This window comes from Tasmannia lanceolata, unplaced genomic scaffold (assembly GCF_043159265.1).
Source record: "Tasmannia lanceolata isolate RefF3 unplaced genomic scaffold, GAP_Taslan_0.1 ptg000006l, whole genome shotgun sequence".
NCBI classification, from domain to species: Eukaryota; Viridiplantae; Streptophyta; class Magnoliopsida; order Canellales; family Winteraceae; genus Tasmannia; species Tasmannia lanceolata.
Genome location: NW_027518683.1, coordinates 25616066 through 25628662, shown reverse-complemented (window position 1 = coordinate 25628662; position 12597 = coordinate 25616066). Strand labels below are relative to the sequence as shown.

Sequence of the window (12597 nt, the reverse complement as noted above, 5' to 3'; positions counted from 1 at the left end):
CTTGCTCACAACTAGCCCCATAAATATTCCATGGAATATTTTTCAAGGTGGCAAAATAGGGCCGATATGTTCAAGATGATGTTTTGTGTAAGAAAGCCTGCTAGATTTGTGATGATCATGAATGAAATCTATTATAATGAACTAAAGAAGGCTTCCTAGCAAAACGGATGAAAAAAGACGAAATTCAGTCTTGTAACACGTGTACAAGAAGCCAAGAAATGGAACTCGAATCCCCATGAAACACCAGAACCACTGTGAAAATGACCAAATCTTCTGTAACATCAGCTTTCTGCTCCAAACATCACATAACTGATGGTCATTTGGAACTCGCATCAACATTCAGATAGCTGTCCGAAAATTCTAAGGCTATATCACACTCTTTTGCTGTTGTCCTTCTACCACATATATTGCAGCAAGTCATGAAAATTAGTGTTGGTTTTTTATGTAACAGTGAATTTGAATTGGGTCCCTCCTTAAAATAAGGATTGGCTGCTGTTTAACCAAGCCTACGTATTGAAGAATGGAAAAAGAGAAACCTTCTAACAGAGCTTGGTTTCTTATGTACGTACCTAAGTTTTGCTCGAGCCATTCTCATTTTTGAGAGGCCTTGTGCACACTAACGACCATAACAAACTGAACACTTACAGTGCAATAAGTGGAATTTTTATCTTATTCTTCAAATGCACAAAGATATGGGATGCGAATTTTTCCGACGAGGGTCGATTCATGGTCACAATTCCCCCTTCACGCTCATTCCAAATTCAGAGAATACAGTCGTGTTAGTGTGGAGAACATCTTGTAACCCTCAAATGCAGTGTTGGTTCAATATTTCATCACCTAAATCAACACAAAAGAAAAGAATACATAGTTGTAAGTACAGATGCAGATTTCACACCCGAAGTAAGGCCAATTTGGCAGCCATGAAATTTTTTTCCATGGAATATAAGTTTATCAAGTTGTAGGAGAGGGGCAAGGAGGTGGGATGGGGAGAGAATGGAATGGGAATGAGAGAGGAGATGATGTCAAGTTGATGAGAAATAAGGAAAGGAAAAACTATTCGAACTCCTATTTCACCAACTTGGCATCATCTCCTCTCTCATTTCCACTCAATTCTCCCCCACTCCCACTCTCCACTCTCCCTGTCCCTCTCTCACCACATTGTAATCTAATATTCAATGGAACAAAATTTCATGCCTGAAAAACATGGTCTAAGTGTTTGTTTGGCATATGAAAATCAGATTTAAGAACAATCCATAATATGACATTCACACAGCCCAAATGGTTGCAAACACAATGCACAACTATAGATCACGAACCTGGCTTGTCCACCATCATCCCGCATGGACCCACTAAGTGGGCCCAAACAACCTAGCACAGTCATATCGTGGTTTCAAGGAATGTGTATTGCATTGCATCATTTGGCTGTGTCCACACCATACAATGGATTGTTCCTCAACATTCTAACAGGAAAATGGAAAAGTGCCGCCACAATGTAACTGCTAATGATAGCACCTAGGGGCTGTTTTGTGCACAACAGGAAAATTCATAAAAAATGGAGATAGCTGACAAAGAGATCGATATGATTGAGGTTCAAAAACTCGCATTTTCATATTCTTAAGTCGAGAAATAATCCAGTGTTTATGAGTTCACTGGAGGCAATGGATGTTTTCATCACCACTAATTTAGTGACTATTGTGTGTAGTAGGAACTGTATAATTAGAAAAATGGAGAGAGAAAGAAAAGAAGGATTTGCATGACTGGCACAATGTGTAATATGGCCAGCACACCCGTTTAATTATAAGTGATATCTACAGAACTGACAAATCTACCAAGAATGACACATATATGAATATATTATGTTGATCTCCACTTCTATGTGCTTAGTTCTTTAATGAAACAGAAGATCTGAAGTAACATGTATGAATGTCACAATGAGGTCTCATAGGAGTACTAATTTCAACACCCATTTTTTTAAAAAGAGTTTGAAGTCAAAATTAGTTCAGGTGTCGTATGAGACACAGTTAAGTATTTGTTTTCACCCATTTCTTATGATTTTGTTCCATGAGTCTCAAATCGGTTTTACTCATACTTTACCTGTCTTCTTTAGGAAATCATAGGATATAAAAATCCCACATTTTGACCTCGCAACTTCAAACACTAAAAGTATCTGAGAGGAATTAATTCTTCCATAACAAAAATCCTTGACAAAAAATGTTTTAGTTCTTGAATAACCTAGGCACTTCTCTCTTGTTGCTAGTATGTCATCCACAAACAACGATATAGTACTCCAGACATCCTTTAAAAAAAACCAGAATGATCCGCATAGCTTTTTTCGAACCCTATGTGAATCATTCCAAAACTAAACCTGTCAAACTAATACCATGGAGGTTGCTTTAGGTTACAAATAGGCTTTCCAGCCTACACACATTAATAGTTACACTCATTTTCCAGCAAGAGAAAGAGGTACTCCGACCGAGTTTAACTTGGAAAGAAGAGCAAATGCCACTGATAATCAAGCTGGCACATCTGAATAAATCCCTTGGCTACTGATCTAGCTTTATGTTATTTAATCGAAGCATTGGGGTTCGTGCTTCAAGGTGATGATTTATTAGTGCAGCAAGACAAGAAAGTATATTTTCTTTTGTAGAGATTAACTTGGCAACAATAACAAATTTCACCCAATAATTAATCTCATACACTTGGGTGAGAGGTGATGCCCTGGGTCATGGAAACTCTCAAATATCATTTTGGAAATTTGGGATTACTGTAAGATTATTTGCCCGTTTTTGTCACATATCTATAGGTCCGCTAATGAAAAATCCGACGAATTTGCGAAGGCCGGAGTGGACAGCAGAATTAATCTCATACACTTGAGTAAATCCCTGGCGGCTAATCTGGCTTTATCTCATTCCTTACAAAATCTCTTTCTTTCTTTAATAGTAAAAAGGAAAGCTAGAGAGAGAGAGAGATATGGTCGGCGCCGGAGTAAGAAAAGGAGAATGGTCGGGGGATTGGCAGTGTTGTAGCTGTTCCTATCACAACTTTAGATGGAGGAAAAAGTGTAGAATACGTTCGCAGGATAAACTAGCTCTAACTCCTATCCATCATCAACCCGGGGTAAGGAAATCACTCAACAATGGGTTTTTCTCGAAATCAAAGAATGATCTTGATGGTTGGTTGTGCTCTCCATGCAAATATTTTAACTTTAAATGGCGGGAAAAATGTCGATGGTGCCAACGGTCTGAACACCCATCTAAGTGGGTTGTCCGTGATAGTTTCAAGTCGGATCCGTAGGAGAAAGTGGAGGCGGATAATCGATGGCCTGATTACGTAAAATTTCTTTTCTTAAGGCAAGTGGGAGCCCAGCCTTATCCATTTCAGGTAAGGAAGTGCTTACTCGCATGGATTCCTTAAAAGATTGTTTATTAGGAAAACCAAATGGCAACTTCCGATCCCTGAAGGCCCTTTGGTCCTGAGCACAAAAAGAATGGGACTCTCCCTCCCCGCTTTGCCCTTGCACTCTTGCGGAGGACTCAGTTCTTTTTATGTTCGAATCTGAATCCCAGGTATCTAAAATCCTAGTCATGGGACCTAAAGCCCTTGGAAATCAATTAGGATCTCTTCTACCATGGAATGAGGATTTTATTCAAGGGGAGGAAACATTCTGGGTCAATTCTTATGGTATTCCTCTACATGTATGGGCTGTCTCAACAGTGGAAGCCCTAGGAAGCCTATTTGGAAAAGTTCTGGAAACCAAAATGGAAGGTAATAATATGCATTGTATGAGCTTTGTATTAGCTAAAATTTTGGCCCCTTGGTGGCTTTTAATGGTTCTTGTGTCAATATTAGAGTTCTTCATAAGGTTTATGCAATTGGGATTGATATTCAGAGACAACAATATACTAAAAAGGGCGATTCACAACCCATTAGCTCTTCAGGTTTTGCTGTTTTGTGTGCTTCTCTGCCGGGAGGGGATTCCGGGCCACTTGTGGGTAAGCTTCCTGTTGATTCAAATTTCAAATTCACAGGTAGCGTCTACAACGGCTCTGAAATAATCCAGGTGGATCCCGTACTGACAAGCATGGGTCAGAGGAGCAAGAGCTCTTCAGGTTTTGCTGTTTCGTGTGCTTCTCTGCCGGGAGGGGATTCCGGGCCGCTTGTGGGTAAGTTTCCTGTTGATTCAAATTTCAAATTCACAGGTAGCGTCTACAACGGCTCTGAAATAATCCAGGTGGATCCTGTACTGACAATCATGGGTCAGAGGAGCAAGAGCTTAGACTATGCTGCCCCTAGGAAAAAAGATATTCTACGCTTTCTAGGGGCTGATTTCAAATAAAATCATCTTAAAGACTGTTTTGTATGGTTAATTTATAAAATTGTTATATAGGGTATAGAGATTATCTTTCAAAGAGGTTATGTTATATATATATATATATATATATATATATATATATATATATATATATATGAGGAAAGTGTTGGTGAGCTTAAGCTCACCAAACTTATGGTGAGCTTAAGCGCCCAATCACATTGGGGCCTACTTTGTTAGGATGATCCAAAGCATTCATTTGAAAGGCCCTATCATAGATGGGGTGTGTACCAAAAATCAGCTCCATAGGATCATCCTAACCCATCCATTTGTGGAGGTCAAAATGGACAGATATATATATATATATATATATATATATATATATATATATATATATAATTTGCAAGCTTTAGAGCATTATTGATCAGAAGTAAGCAGTTAGGATCTAAGAAGCACGGGTACAGGTACGGGGTGCGGGTACGTGGGTACGTGATTTTCCAAAAAAATCGGGTGCGGGTATGTTGTGGGTATGCCGAATATAATATTTTTTAATATTTTATTATATATTTATAAAAATTTTAAAAAACAATTGGAGAATAGGTTGGGGAGAGAGGTCGAGAGAGAGGAGGGAGATTTGGGGGGAAAAAGGACCCAATGGTCATTTTAGTTGTTTTTAAACCATCCCCCCATATTTTTAAAACCCACCCCCCGTTTTTGGTTTTTATTTTTATTTTTTAAATGGTTTAAAACGTGTTGGGTGCGCTTGAGTGCGCAACCGACACGCACCCAACCCATTTTTTTTTCTTTTTTGAAAAAATAAAAGGGGTATGCACCGGGTACGCGCACCTCGGGCGCACCCGCACCCGACAAGGGTGCGTGGGGCTGATATTCAGAGACAATAATATACTAAAAAGGGCGATTCACAACCCATTAGCTCTTCAGGTTTTGCTGTTTTGTGTGCTTCTCTGCCGGGAGGGGATTCATCGCCGATTGGGGATTCCGGGCCACTTGTGGGTAAGCTTCCTGTTGATTCAAATTTCAAATTCACAGGTAGCGTCTACAACGGCTCTGAAATAATCCAGGTGGATCCCGTACTGACAAGCATGGGTCAGAGGAGCAAGAGCTCTTCAGGTTTTGCTGTTTCGTGTGCTTCTCTGCCGGGAGGGGATTCCGGGCCGCTTGTGGGTAAGTTTCCTGTTGATTCAAATTTCAAATTCACAAGTAGCATCTACAACGGCTCTGAAATAATCCAGGTGGATCCTGTACTGACAATCATGGGTCAGAGGAGCAAGAGCTTAGACTATGCTGCCCCTAGGAAAAAAGATATTCTACGCTTTCTAGGGGCTGATTTCAAATAAAATCATCTTAAAGACTGTTTTGTATGGTTAATTTATAAAATTGTTATATAGGGTATAGAGATTATCTTTCAAAGAGGTTATGTTATATATATATATATATATATATATATATATATATATATATATAGAGGAAACTGTTGGTGAGCTTAAGCTCACCAAACTTATGGTGAGCTAGCTTGCCCAATCACATGGGGGCCCACTTTGTTAGGATGATCCAAACCATTCATTTGAAAGTCCCTTACATAGATGGGGGGTGTACCAAAAATCAGCTCCATAGGGTCATCCTAACCCCTCCATTTGTGGAGGACAAAAATGGACAGACACAAATTTGCCCCATTTTTGTCCTCCACAAATGGAGGGGTTAGGATGATCCTATGGAGCTGATTTTTGGTACACCCCCCATCTATGATAAGGCCTTGCAAATGAATGGTTTGGATCATCCTAACAAAGTGGGCCCCCATGTGATTGGGCAAGCTAGCTCACCATAAGTTTGGTGAGCTTAAGCTCACCAACAGTTTCCTCATATATATATATATATATATATATATATATATATATATATATATATATATATATATATGAGGAAAGTGTTGGTGAGCTTAAGCTCACCAAACTTATGGTGAGCTTAAGCGCCCAATCACATTGGGGCCTACTTTGTTAGGATGATCCAAAGCATTCATTTGAAAGGCCCTATCATAGATGGGGTGTGTACCAAAAATCAGCTCCATAGGATCATCCTAACCCATCCATTTGTGGAGGTCAAAATGGACAGATATATATATATATATATATATATATATATATATATATATATATATATATATATATAATTTGCAAGCTTTAGAGCATTATTGATCAGAAGTAAGCAGTTAGGATCTAAGAAGCACGGGTACAGGTACGGGGTGCGGGTACGTGGGTACGTGATTTTCCAAAAAAATCGGGTGCGGGTATGTTGTGGGTATGCCGAATATAATATTTTTTAATATTTTATTATATATTTATAAAAATTTTAAAAAACAATTGGAGAATAGGTTGGGGAGAGAGGTCGAGAGAGAGGAGGGAGATTTGGGGGGAAAAAGGACCCAATGGTCATTTTAGTTGTTTTTAAACCATCCCCCCATATTTTAAAAACCCACCCCCCGTTTTTGGTTTTTATTTTTATTTTTTAAATGGTTTAAAACGTGTTGGGTGCGCTCGAGTGCGCAACCGACACGCACCCAACCCATTTTTTTTCTTTTTTGAAAAAATAAAAGGGGTATGCACCGGGTACGCGCACCCGCACCCGACAAGGGTGCGTGGGGCTCGGAAGAGTACCCGTGCTTCCAAGCTTAGGATTATAATATAATTCTTATTGAAAAATAAGAATTATAAATATCGTATTTATAATTCTTATTGAAAAATATATATATATATATAGTTTTCTCATATGTATATATATATATATATGGGGAAAGTGACTATGAGCGGTCGCTCATTTAAGCTTATATGCGCAGCAAAAGATTAAGAACCGTTGATTTCAACGATCCACCAACGAGAAATATATGAGACGCTCTCTCCCTCTCTCTTTCTCTACAGAAGCAGAAAGAAAAGCACAAAATATTCGAGGCTCTCTCCCTCTCTCTTTCTCGACAGAAGCAGAAGGAAAACCACAAATTCCTAAGCTCCAAGCAAGGATCTAAGATCCAAGCAAGGATTTTTGTAGAAATCTATTCGACGCTCTCTCCCTCTCTCTTTCTCGAGAAAAGTAGCGGGAAAACCATCGACGCGCCCAAAATCCGCCCTCCCCTTCCTTCTCAACGGTGAAATCTTCCATCTCCGCACGGTGATTTCTCCTCCTACGAACCAGACGTCGTTCTCCTCCCCAGGTAAGTCCTATTTTCCATTTTTCATCTTTTTTTCCCCAAATCTAGGGTTTCAGTTAGGGTTTTTTCGTTTCTTGGGTTTTAAGGGTGATGGATTTGGGGAAAATCGATGGTTTTCACTAGTCTTTCAAAGAGAGAAAATCGGTTAATGCATCGCACGGGTTTTTGTTTTGTTTTTGTTTTCTAAAAAGAAAATCATGAATCATGGATTTAGTGATTTAGTGATGGAGAAGGAGAGATTTAAGGGAAAAAAATTTGTGGAATTTTTTTCTTCTGAATTTTTTCGATGGAGAAGGAGAGATTTAAGCTTCTGAATTTTTAAAAAACCCTAAATCCCAAAATCAATCCTTTGGGAAAATAGGGATCAAGAATCAAAGGCGAAGGAGAGATTTCAGAAGAAAAAAACATCATTTCCTGTCTCCATTGAAAATCATAATTTTGTTTTAGTGAGAATATAGAGAGATTAAAGCTTAGTATTGACTGTTATCATGAGAAGGTTTCCACTGAAAGACTAGTGAAATCCTCTCAGTTCATACTCTAACAGAAATGATTTTTTTTTGTAAAACTTCAACACAACAAGCTAACAGGAATGGATACCCATAAAGAATTCATGATTTTGGATTAGAAAATTTTATAGGGGAAAAGAGATAAAAGCATTAAAAGAGAGAAAACCATCCATGATTCATGATTTTCCCTCTGTCTAAAGCTTTAATCTCTCTATATTCTCACTAAAACAAAATTATGATTTTCAATGGAGACAGGAAATGACGTTTTTTTCTTCTGAAATCTCTCCTTCGCCTTTGATTCTTGATCCCTATTTTCCCAAAGGATTGATTTTGGGATTTAGGGTTTTTTAAAAATTCAGAAGCTTAAATCTCTCCTTCTCCATCGAAAAAATTCAGAAGAAAAAAATTCCACAAATTTTTTTCCCTTAAATCTCTCCTTCTCCATCACTAAATCACTAAATCCATGATTCATGATTTTCTTTTTAGAAAACAAAAACAAAACAAAAACTCGTGCGATGCATTAACCGATTTTCTCTCTTTGAAAGACTAGTGAAAACCATCGATTTTCCCCAAATCCATCACCCTTAAAACCCAAGAAACGAAAAAACCCTAACTGAAACCCTAGATTTGGGGAAAAAAAGACGAAAAATGGAAAATAGGACTTACCTGGGGAGGAGAACGACGTCTGGTTCGTAGGAGGAGAAATCACCGTGCGGAGATGGAAGATTTCACCGTTGAGAAGGAAGGGGAGGGCGGATTTTGGGCGCGTCGATGGTTTTCCCGCTACTTTTCTCGAGAAAGAGAGAGGGAGAGAGCGTCGAATAGATTTCTACAAAAATCCTTGCTTGGATCTTAGATCCTTGCTTGGAGCTTAGGAATTTGTGGTTTTCCTTCTGCTTCTGTCGAGAAAGAGAGAGGGAGAGAGCCTCGAATATTTTGTGCTTTTCTTTCTGCTTCTGTAGAGAAAGAGAGAGGGAGAGAGCGTCTCATATATTTCTCGTTGGTGGATCGTTGAAATCAACGGTTCTTAATCTTGCTGCGCATATAAGCTTAAATGAGCGACCGCTCATAGTCACTTTCCCCATATATATATATATATACATATGAGAAAACTATATATATATATATATATATTTTTCAATAAGAATTATAAATACGATATTTTTACGAAAACTTCTTTAAGGCGGAAAGTTATTTTTAAGTTTGTAAGTGAGAATAGTTTGGAAATAGGATTAACGGGAAAAACAAATAGGTTAAGAGGAACAAATAGGATTTGAAATATTCGGATAAACCGATTAGCACCCCTTGACATGTTATATTTACAGGTCACCTTCCGATTGACACCTAGAGCTATTTCACATAATCTCTTTACACTCAAAAGAATTCAAGGCAAGTGATAGTGGCTGGTACCATAATGGCTTGAAAAATGGTTTTGTGATTATAATCTTATTTCGTATGATTAGTCTCTTTACCTCTTACTTGATTCTTTTAAACTGTTAAATTAATAACAAGTTCTATTTTAATAAACTGTTGAGATAATAAGGTGGTAATGTCAAGTACTAATCATACAGATGAAAGTAAAAAAGAAAAACCCCTCATTAAAGAGGGAAGAGGTGCGTATAAATTCATGCATGCATTACATTGTAAATTGTGGGAGGGAGGCAGGGAGCCAACCTTGGGCGAGATGCCAAAAGCCACCCCGAAGAGGCGTACGACATTGGACTGGTGATGCATTCAGGTAGACCTGGTAGACAGGATGGTCGAGGAAATCCTACCTAGGCTGCACCCAAATATGGGTGGGGGCCTAGATGGTCAAGATCAACGGCCGGCATATAAATGCCATGAAATGAGGATTAAAGGAAAACGAAAATAAATGAAAGGGGGTTTGAAATCCCGTATGGTCTTGGGATAGTCTCATGCATTTTTCTTTCGCATGCATTCATCTTTGCACTTTTAGTTTCTATTTATATTTCTACTTCCAGTTCTGTTTTTACCTTTATTTTAATGAATAGTTGTTTTGCTTATACTAACCCTTTAATCATAAGAAATGATTTTATAATACAAATCTCATTTAGTGTCTCTTATTATACGAGCCACTAGGAGATCTTGTTCAGCTTGTTGGTGACTTCGTTACCACCCACAGGTCCTTTAGGTGATGCGATGGAGCTTCTGTCGTGCAGAAATACACATAATAAATGTCACGCCCTCACGGGATCTGAGAAGTTGGCCTAGAGTGTCGAGCTATTATTAGACCTGGCATTTTAGTTGAGTTGCAGTTACAGCTTTAATTTAATTTATAGGCATTTTTAGTGGTTGGTTTTTAATAATGAAATAACCATTAATTTCATAATGGAATAAGAATTGCTCATTTATTTTACTTTATTTCGTGGATTTTCCCTCATGGGATAAAATTGGTTAGTTTGTTGTTTCCCTTTTCTGGGTAACAATTCAGAATTTGGGATTTTAAAAAAAATTATGTCAAAGTGTTGCCACAATTCCGGGTCGTTACATCTACCACCCCAATAGGCCTCGCGTAGGCCCAACGAACCTCTCCAAGCTCATTTCTTAAAACACCCCCACTCCTGCAGAGCGTGGATTCCCCAAGCTAGAGTCATCAAAGTTTAGTTTTAAGGAACCAGGAGGAGGGGGTTCCCATTCTTGAATCACTCTCTGTCTAGTCTTGGCAGATGAGCAGATGTCCCTCCATCTCTCCCATAGGTCATAGGCAGATACAAATTTGAATAGAGGGAAAGATTTTGCCCAATATATCGATATAGCAATTACTTTGACAAATATGTAGGAAGAACTCTTGGATTTTCCTTTAATATCCTAGCATTCCGCTCCTTTCAGATCACCCATAAAGTAGCTAGAAAGGAGACATTCCACATGACTTCCTAGCATTCCTCTCCTTCTAGTACGCTAATTGTGAAAGGAGACTCAAAGAATGTAACCTCATCGTCCATGCGGTAAAGTAGGATTCATCTTGGAGCTACTTGATATAATTTGGACTGTTTTCCATTTTTTGTTCATGTTTCTAGTGGAGAATACATTGGCAGATGGCTTAGGCTAGAGAAGAGGGGAGGGGAGGAGGGTGTCTCACATTTTGGTATGGATTTTCCTCATAATCTATGGCAACATCCTTTCTCAATTGAACATAGGATCCTTTTGGGGCTACTGGAAAGATCCTTTGGAGTGTGACCCCTATCAAGGTTTTAAATTCCGGTTCCCGTAGCCACAAAAACAAAAAAGTTTCGCTTGGAAATTTCAATGTAAATGCTGTATAATCACGAAAACATGTAGAAAGATATCCAAATGATGATAGAAACTTCAGGAAGAAATGCTAGGATAACCACAAACACACACTGAGAAACTATCACATAAACAAGACAACCATCCATAATGGTTTAACAATATCGAACACCTAGTGACATCCGGTGCCGCACATATATGTTAATTCAGTACATAACTACATACCACATTTCACATTTAATTCATGTAAATATTTGTAATAATACATACACCATATTTCACATACAATTCATATAAAATAATTATGCGACACATGTTAATATAGCACACCATTAACACACTTACGATTTTGGCTTCGATGGAAATGGATATATTTCGATTGTTTTGTGTCAGTTTTGGTGGAATTTTAAAACCATGCCCCATATGAATCCTTTTTGGCATATTTGGGAGGAAAGAAATTCAAGAATTTTCAAAGGAAAATATACATCTAGGAATCACGAATATAAAATATCAATAATCTGTTGGGCAAGTTCAAAGAAAAGCTTGTAGGGATACCAAGCAGAGGATGATCTACAAAATTGGAAAGAAGAAGCAATGAGAGACAGTAACAAAAATACCTCCACTCCCAGAAAAGAGAATGTTAAAGTAAAAAAGATAAATAACGCCTTTCTCCAACAGCTTAAGCTTTTGGAGAAGTTGGTAAGTTAACATGGTATCAGAGCCAAAGATCTTGAGTTCAAAGCAAAAATCCACATGAGATGGTCAGCCCAAAGTGGGACCACATGTGCCACGTGTTTGCCAAGTGGGCCACACGTGCAGGGGGAGTATTAAAGTATAAAAGATAAATAACGCCTTTCTCCAACAGCTTAAGCTTTTGGAGAAGTGGGTAAGTTAACAGAGAAGAACAATGAGATTCCTTTAAGATATTAAAAAAACAATAAAAAGAAAAAGAAAACCCAATGGTGAAGAATTTTATCTGGATTTCGATTGTGATTTCAGAACAAAATGTTTCCGTAATTTTACACGATTTCGGCCGAAATTTCACACCAAAACCGAAATATTTCCGTTTCATTGATTACCGAAACCGAAATTTAAAACCTTGTGTGGCAGAGGTAAGGGCCCTACTACGAGTTTGTATAATTTCAAGGAGAAAAATATCAAGTACACTAATTGTGAAAGAGGCTCAAATATTGTAAACTCCTGCTGATGGGTCTAGCAGGATTCATCACGAAGATACTTGATACCGTTTGGAGTGTTTCCGCATCTTATGTTCATGTTCATAGATCGTTGAATGCATTGGAATGGAAGAAGGC

The 12597-nt window shown here is 38.2% G+C and overlaps 1 protein-coding gene across 1 annotated transcript in view; it reads right to left on the bottom strand.

Moving 5' to 3' along the window:
• Positions 1-202: 202 nt before the first annotated feature.
• Positions 203-12597, bottom strand: part of LOC143880148 (transcription factor MYB3R-3-like) — a 43973-nt gene continuing 31578 nt past the window's right edge. The window contains exon 9 of the mRNA XM_077382920.1: positions 203-837. The gene's annotated coding sequence lies outside the window, so the exon portion shown is untranslated. The remainder of the gene's footprint in view (positions 838-12597) is intronic.